At 45.6% G+C, this 8,925-nt stretch overlaps 1 protein-coding gene across 2 annotated transcripts in view; it reads right to left on the minus strand.

The window, feature by feature from the left end:
- nphp4 (nephronophthisis 4) overlaps positions 1-8,925 on the minus strand; it is a 520,514-nt gene that overhangs the window by 229,277 nt on the left and 282,312 nt on the right. The window lies entirely within an intron of this gene.

Here is an 8,925-nt window from a genome sequence, read left to right on the forward strand (position 1 = left end):
TTCTCTCTCTGTTTGTCCGCTAGTAAACTGTGTGTTAACCTTAGAGCTTTAGGAATGTAAGGAGTAGCCATACTCCCTTCTTATCTCTTTCTGTCTCAGGCTTAGCAGAACAACAGATATGTGTATTCGTTCCGGTGGGTGTGGGCGGGGGAGATATTGAAGAAGAGAGCGCTTCCGTAGGGTTTTCAGATCAACTAAGCGACGCGATTTGAATGTGTTGTTTTTAGGTTGGTCTCTCCAAAGCTTTGGAATAAATTGCAAAATACTTATTCTGTTTTGGGTTATCATTTGAAAGCAGCTTATGTGTCATCAAAAGAACTTGGGATTGACCAGCAACTTAAATTCCCTCAGAGGAACATCTGGTCCTAACGCAACAGTCATCTATGACGTGGGTGTCATACTCAAATTTGGCCCGCCGTGTAATTTAATTTGGCCCTTGAGGCAATATCAAATTAACATTAGAGTTGGCCCGCCGCTGTAACACCACATTCACCGCTAATATGGGTTGTACTTGTATAGCGCTTTTCTACCTTCAAGGTACTCAAAGCGCTTTGACACTACTTCCACATTTACCCATTCACACACACATTCACACACTGATGGAGGGAGCTGCCATGCAAGGCGCCAACCAGCACCCATCAGGAGCAAGGGTGAAGTGTCTTGCTCAGGACACAACGGACGTGATGAGGTTGGTTCTAGGTGGGATTTGAACCAGTGACCCTCGGGTTGCGCTCGGCCACTCTCCCACTGCGCCACGCATACTCGTCAACCCACCCAATTTTCCCGGGAGACTCCCGAAGTTCATTGCCCCTCCCAAATTTCTCCCGATTTCCACCCGGACAATAATATTGGGGGTGGGCCGTAAAAGTACTGCTTTTGGCGTTCTCTACGTCGCCACGTCCGCTTTTCTTCCATACAAACAGTGTGCCGGCCTACTCACATAATATATGCGGCTCATACACACACACAAGTGTATGCAATGCATACTTGGTCAACAGCCATACAGGTCACACTGAGGGTGGCCATATAAACAAGGTTAACACTGTTACAAATAAGCGCCACACCGTGAACCCACAGCAAACAAGAATGACAAACACATTTTGGGAGAACATACGCACCGTAACACAACATAAACACAACCGGACAACTACCCAGAGCCCCTTGCATCCCTAACTCTTCCGGGATGCTAAAATACACACCCCCGCTACCACCAAACCCCGCCCCAACTCAAACCCACCGCCGAAAAAAGGCATTAGTGTTTTTATTTTATTTGATATGCCATTGATATTTTTTAATTATTATTACTTGAAACTGGATTTTGCATGTCACTATAAAGTTATATAAGCCTTGCTTGGTAAATATTCAATGCAAAACTTGTTTGGGTCCCTATTAAAGGGTTAGTTTGTTCAACCTCGGCCCACGGCTTTGTTCAGTTTTAAATGTTGGCCCGCTCTGTATTTGAGTTTGACACCCCTGATCTATGAGGTCTTGGGGGCACTAGGGAGGTTAACCCCTTTACTACTCTTACCCCAGGTGGCCCTTGGCAAAGGCCTAGTACCTGACTTCCCCCTAGCCAGGTATACGGTGAAGACCTCAACAGTAGGCGGAAGACGGTAGATTTAAGAACTACCGCAACGGTTGTGATGGCGGAGGAAGGCTGCAGCAGAAAAGGCTCCCCAGTCGTCTTGGACTCCATGCCACTGGACCCTGACCCGATTCTGTCAGGGATCGTGTGGGGCACAGGCGGATCGTCATACTCGTTCAAAGTTTCTCGTTGTCCCCATTGGGTTGAGTTTTTTTCATGCTCTGATGTGGGATCTAAACCGAGGATGTCGTCGTGGCTTGTGCAGCCCTTTGAGACATTTGTGATTAAGGGTTTTGATTGTCCCAAATATTAAATACACTTAAATTAAACATGCATGGTTTTTAATGAATGTTTAGGCCTACTACGCTACTGTATTTTAATGTTGGTCAGTACGGTGGTACTTGGAGAGCCAAGTGTTTTCTATCAATCAATCAATCAATCAATGTTTATTTATATAGCCCCAAATCACAAATGTCTCAAAGGACTGCACAAATCATTACGACTACAACATCCTCGGAAGAACCCACAAAAGGGCAAGGAAAACTCACACCCAGTGGGCAGGGAGAATTCACATTCAGTGGGACGCCAGCGACAATGCTGACTATGAGAAACCTTGGAGAGGACCTCAGATGTGGGCAACCCCCCCCCTCTAGGGGACCGAAAGCAATGGATGTCGAGCGGGTCCAACATGATACTGTGAAAGTTCAATCCATAGTGGCTCCAAGACAGCAGCGAGAGTCCCGTCCACAGGAAACCATCTGAAGCGGATCAGCAGCGTAGAGATGTCCCCAACCGATACAGGCGAGCGGTCCATCCTGGGTCCCGACGAGCGGTCCATCCTGGGTCTCGACTCTGGACAGTCAGTACTTCATCCATGGTCATCGGACCGGACCCCCTCCACAAGGGAGGGGGGGACATAGGAGAAAGAAAAGAAGCGGCAGATCAACTGGTCTAAAAAGGAGGTCTATTTAAAGGCTAGAGTATACAAATGAGTTTTAAGATGAGACTTAAATGCTTCTACTGAGGTAGCATCTCGAACTGTTACCGGGAGGGCATTCCAGAGTACTGGAGCCCGAACGGAAAACGCTCTATAGCCCGCAGACTTTTTTTGAGCTCTAGGAATCACTTCTCTAAAGTGAGAAGTTTAAGAACCGCTGATATAAGGAACCCAATTGTCACACGAGTCAAATTCTGCATCGTTCCTAATATTTCAGAGCCGGCGATATTTCTGTCGGAAGGATTCATCACCATGATTCTTAGTCACACGGGGCCTGGGTTATCCCATTTTGGCAAAGTGGAACTTTAATATACTCTTCGCATCCAGTGACAATTAACCAGAAATTCAACACCGGTATCGGCTTTTCCACGACGAGGACGTCGGCAACATCCATCGAGCACGGGCGCCGTGAGAGCACTTACAAGGGAGAATGACAGAGGGCGCCAAAGTGCACCCTGAGGATTCCCCCTCATAATTGTCAGTTATGGCTCATCATAGCAGCCACCTGTCCTGCAGTGTAGTGCTCTGCATTGCTAAATCCAGCTTTCAGCAAAAGAGTGCACAGATGGCAGGCTAAAATGCGAGAGCACAGGACAATGAATGCTAATGTTAGGGCTTATAAAATGTTGTCTGCGCCCAGTCGGTAAACAGATGATCCCACGCTGTCCCATTTGCTGGAGAATCGTTTATTTCTTCTGATGTGGCTCTAAATTCTAAAAGTATCCCCCCAAAATGGTAAATACCATATTATACAGGGCAGACACCTGTAACGGGGCCCCAAGCACTCCATTGGGTTTTTGTAAAGATTGAAATTGTTTGGACAGAATTTCTAGGCGCAGTCAAGGCGTTGAGGGGCTCCGGTTTGGTGACCGCAGGATTAGGTCTCTGCTTTTTGAAGATGATGTGGTCCTGATGGCTTCATCTGACCGGGATCTTCAGCTCTCGCTGGATCGGTTCGCAGCCGAGTGTGAGGCGACCGGAATGAGAATCAGCGCCTCCAAGTCCGAGTCCGTGGTTCTCGCCCGGAAAAGGGTGGAATGCCATCTACGGGTTGGGGAGGAGACCCTGCCCCAAGTGGAGGAGTTCAAGTACCTAGGAGTCTTGTTCACGAGTGAGGGAAGAGTGGATCGTGAGATCGACAGGCGGATCGGTGCGGCGTCTTCAGTAATGCGGACGTTGTACCGATCCGTTGTGGTGAAGAAGGAGCTGAGCCGGAAGGCAAAGCTCTCAATTTACCGGTCGATCTACGTTCCCATCCTCACCTATGGTCATGAGCTTTGGGTCATGACCGAAAGGATAAGATCACGGGTACAAGCGGCCGAAATGAGTTTGGGTCTCTCCCTTAGAGATAGGGTGAGAAGCTCTGCCATCCGGGAGGAACTCAAAGTAAAGCCGCTGCTCCTCCACATCGAGAGGAGCCAGATGAGGTGGTTCGGGCATCTGGTCAGGATGCCACCCGAACGCCTCCCTAGGGAGGTGTTTAGGGCACGTCTAACCGGTAGGAGGCCACGGGGGAGACCCAGGACACGTTGGGAAGACTATGTCTCCCGGCTGGCCTGGGAACGCCTCGGGATCCCCCGGGAAGAGCTAGACGAAGTGGCTGGGGAGAAGGAAGTCTGGGTTTCCCTGCTTAGGCTGTTGCCCCCGCGACCCGACCTTGGATAAGCGGAAGATGATGGATGGATGGATGGATGGATGAAATTGTTTTCCTGTTATTGAAATGTGTAATATATACAATGCAAGACGTCGGAAATGTTAACATAAAAATAAATGTAGCTGTGATAGTTCAATAATAAAGTTGCTTGTTTCGAAATAAGAATGTCTAAGACAACTACACCCTCTTTCAAAAATGTTAAATGGTATATTCCACCTGGACGGAGGCAAACCGAGCTTCAAAATGTTCACCCAACCCTAACCCATACTTGTCTACCTTGAGACCTCCGAATTCGGGAGATTGGGGCTCGGTCGGGGTTAAGGGGGGAGGAGTATATTTATAGCTAGAATTCACTAAAATTCAAGTATTTCATATATATATATATATAAATATATATATATTGCAAGAATTTGCAATTTTGAATACTCAATAACATGGCAAAATTCTTGCATCCAGCACACCTTACAACAGTGGTAATAAAAGATGAAACCTATGCTTAAAAGACAAACTGTTTACTATATATCATCCAGACCTGTCATCCCTCAACAAGCGCAGTGAAATCATTTCAACATGGAAACACCTCCTAGGTAACACATGAGCCAATCACCACGCCCCTACTCCTGCCTGTACCCACCCACTCTGTGCCCTATATAAACCATTGTATGTGAATGCTTCCATTAAAATCTCCTGATGATTGAGGGAACCCCTCATGAAACAGTTCTGTAGAGACGAAGTAGTCTTGTGATTTTCCCCACACATACATACAGTATGTATATATATATATATATATATATATATCCATGCATCCATCTTCTTCCGCTTATCCGAGGTATGGTCGCGGGGGCAGCAGCCTAAGCAGGGAAGCCCAGACCCTCCTCTCCCCAGCCACTTGGTCCAGCTCTTCCCGGGGAATCCCGAGGCGTTCCCAGGCCAGTCGAGAGACATAGCCTTCCCAACGTGTCCTGGGTCTTACCTGTGGCCGGATGTGCCCGAAACACCTCCCTAGGGAGGCGTTCGGGTGGCATCCTGACCAGATGGAGTAGCAGCGGCTTTACTTCGAGCTCCTCCCGGAAACCGATACCGATAATTTCCGATATTAACATTTTTTTTAATATATTATCGGACATCCTTAGTTAATACCATCTTAAAAAAGTCAAAACCCTTGTTTTTTTTACGTGTTTGAAAAAGCTAGTTTCAACCGAATCCATGGTATGCTTTGTTTTTTAGAGCAAGGAATCATACCAGGTGTGTATGGGTGTGGCAACGTTAAAGTTAAAGTGCCAATGATTGTCACACACACACCAGGTGTGGTCAAATTGTTCTCTGCATTTGACTCATCCCCTGGGAGGTGAGGGGAGCAGTGAGCAGCAGCGGTGGCCACGCCCGAGAATCATTTTTAGTGATTTAACCCCCAATTCCAACCCTTGATGCTGAGTTTCAAGAAGGGAGGTAATGGCTCCCATTTTTAAAACCTTTGGTAGAGATGTTCGATAATATCAGACTGGGGTCCACATTAATCAATTCATGGAAAAGTTACATTGTTTAATGCATCAAACGGGGCATCACAACAACATTATGCATAATAATGTGTTAATTCCACGACTGCATATACCTGTATCAATTGATATCGAAATCGGTAATTAAGAGTTGGACAATATCGGGAAAAAAAGCCATTATCTGACATCTCTAAATACAACTGTTACCAAGTTGTGATAAAAATAAAAGTAGCGCATTCAAGTAGCTTAAAACATGTTCCTGAATGACATTCTGACAATAAGAATACATTTGTGTCCAAATATTGAGGTCTACTTTTTAAAGGCCTACTGAAACCCACTACTTTCATCGCATAATTACACAGTATTCTGGACTTCTGTGTTGCTGAATCTTTTGCAATTTGTTCAATTAAAAATGGAGAAGTCAAAGAAGAAAGATGGAGGTGGGAAGTGGTCTATTGCGGCTGCCTTTAGCCACACAAAAACAGCCGGTGTTTCCTTGTTTACATTCCCGAAGATGAAGCTTTACTATGGAACAGAGCGGTCAAGCGAACATGGTTCCCCACCACATGTCAACCGGCAGGTTTGGGTGGGTAAATTGTGGAAATAAGTTGGCTCTTACCATAGACATGAGCGGAGCTCGTGTCTTCCTGCAGCTGTGGACTATGTTACCTCCTCCCACCGGAGACACTGGCAGTCACCACAACCGTGGCCACATCCCTCCGACTTTCAGGTACCATATAATCTCACTAAAACACTAGTAACACAATAACCAGATAAGGGATTTTCCAGAATTATCCTAGTAAATGTGTCTAATAACATCTGAATCGCTCCCACTGCGGTCGCCTTTTTTTCTTCTTCTAGTGCTTCACTCTAACTTTCCTCATCCAGAAATATTTCATCCTCACTCAAATTAATGGGGGAATCTTCACTTTCTCGGTCCGAATCGCTCTTGCTGCTGGTGGCCGTGATTGTAAACAATGTGAGGATGTGAGGAGCTCCACAACCGGTGACGTCACGTGCACATCGTCTGCTACTTCCGGTACAGGCAAGGCTTTTTTATTAGCGACCAAAAGTTGCAAACTTTATCGTGGATGTTCTCTACTAAATCTTTTCAGCAGAAATATGGCAATATCGCGAAATGCTCAAGTATGACACATAGAATGGACCTGCTATCCCCGTTTAAATAAGAAAATCTCATTTCAGTAGGCATTTAAGTTACTTTAAAACTTGGGCAGGCAAGTAATAACCTGTGATGAATTAGATTAATCGCAAAATTACTTTCAACTAAGCAATTTTTTGTAATTATTTTGCAAGGGAAGACAACGTTGCATTACCCAGAACACACGGTTCCAATTAGCGAGACCAATCAATACTGCAAGTAGATAGCAGGAAATGTGACTTACAGCCGTAATGAACGGCTACATGGGTTAACACCGGGATGGATCAAATAGGGTTTTAAATTGCTTCATTCAATACTGTGTGATATCAACAATGACTCGTGCCATGCAAAAATGCCGCATCCCCAATAGTTCAACTGCTCGAAAAATACCAGTGAAGTATCATTCCTGGAACTCAAAGGAGAGTTTATCACAGAACAGTGTGTTACCATCCATCCTTTTTCTACCGCTTGTCAATTTCGGGGTCGCTGGAGCCTTTCTGTGCTACAATCAATCAATCAATGATTATTTATATAGCCCTAAATCACTAAGGGCTGCACAAACCACAACGACATCCTGGGTAGAGCCCACATAAGGGCAAGGAAAACTCACACCCAGTGGGACGTCGGTGACAATGATGACTATGAGAAACCTTGGAGAGGACCGCATATGTGGGTAAACATCCCCCCCCCCTCTCTAGGGGAACTGAAAGCAATGGATGTCGAGCGGGTCTAACATGATACTGTAAAAGTTCAATCCATAATGGATCCAACACAACCGTGAGAGTCCAGTCCAAAGTGGATCCAACACAGCAGAGAGAGTCTCAGAAAACCATCTCAAGCGGAGGCGGATCAGCAGCGCAGAGATGTCCCAGCCGATACACAGGCGAGCGGTCCACCCTGGGTCCCGACTCAGGACAGCCAGCACCTCATCCATGGCCACTGGACCGGACCCCCTCCAGTGGGACAGGGGAGAAAAAGAAAAGAAACGGCAGATCAACTGGTGTAAAAGGGGATTCTATTTAAAGGCTAGAGTATACAAAAGGTGAGACTTAAATGCTTCTACTGAGGTAGCATTTCGAACTGTTACCGGGAGGGCATTCCAGGGTACTGGAGCCCGAACGGAAAACGCTCTATAGCCCGCAGACTTTTTTTGGACTCTGGGAATCACTAATAAGCCGCAGTCCTTTCTTTGAACGCAGATTTCTTGCCGGGACATATGGTACAATACAATCGGCAAGATAGGATGGAGCTAGACCGTGTAGTATTTTATACGTAAGTAGTAAAACCAATCGGGCGGCGTACACCCTGGACAAGTCGCCACCTCATCACAGGACCAACACAGACAGACATACAACATTCACACTCACATTCACACAGTAGGGACCATTATTGTGTTGCCAATCAACCTATCCCCAGGTGCATGTCTTTGGAAGTGGGAGGAAGCCGGAGAACCAAGAGGGAACCCACGCATTCACGGGGAGAACATGCAAACTCCACACAGAAAGATCCCGAGCCTGGGATTAAACCCAGGACTACTCAGGACCTTCGTATTGTGAGGCACAAAAGGGATTCCATTTTTACAGAACAAACTGTAATATTACCAAAAGAAGCAATAGTGTAATACAGAATCATATCTGTAAATAAATTAATAGTTTTAAAAGATGTAGTTCTACTAATCTGCTTTCAAAGAACTCCATCTTATAAGTGAGTCCCAGAGCCCAAAAAAAGTCTGCGGGCTATGGAGCGTTTTCTTTTCGGGCTCTAGTACTCTGGAATGCCCTCCCGGTAACAACTAGAAATGCTACCTCAGTAGAAGCATTTAAGTCCTATCTTAAAACTCATTTATATACTCTAGCCATTAAATAGACTCCCTTTTTAAACCAGTTGATCTGCCGTTTCTTTTCTTCATGGTTAAGAGGTGAGGAGTATAGTTACCGCTAGATTCATAGATTCACCAAGTCAAGTATTTCATATATGTGTGTATATATATATATATATATATATATATATATATATATATATATATATATATAT

This window comes from Nerophis ophidion, linkage group LG06, assembly GCF_033978795.1.
Source record: "Nerophis ophidion isolate RoL-2023_Sa linkage group LG06, RoL_Noph_v1.0, whole genome shotgun sequence".
In the NCBI taxonomy this organism is placed as follows: domain Eukaryota; kingdom Metazoa; phylum Chordata; class Actinopteri; order Syngnathiformes; family Syngnathidae; genus Nerophis; species Nerophis ophidion.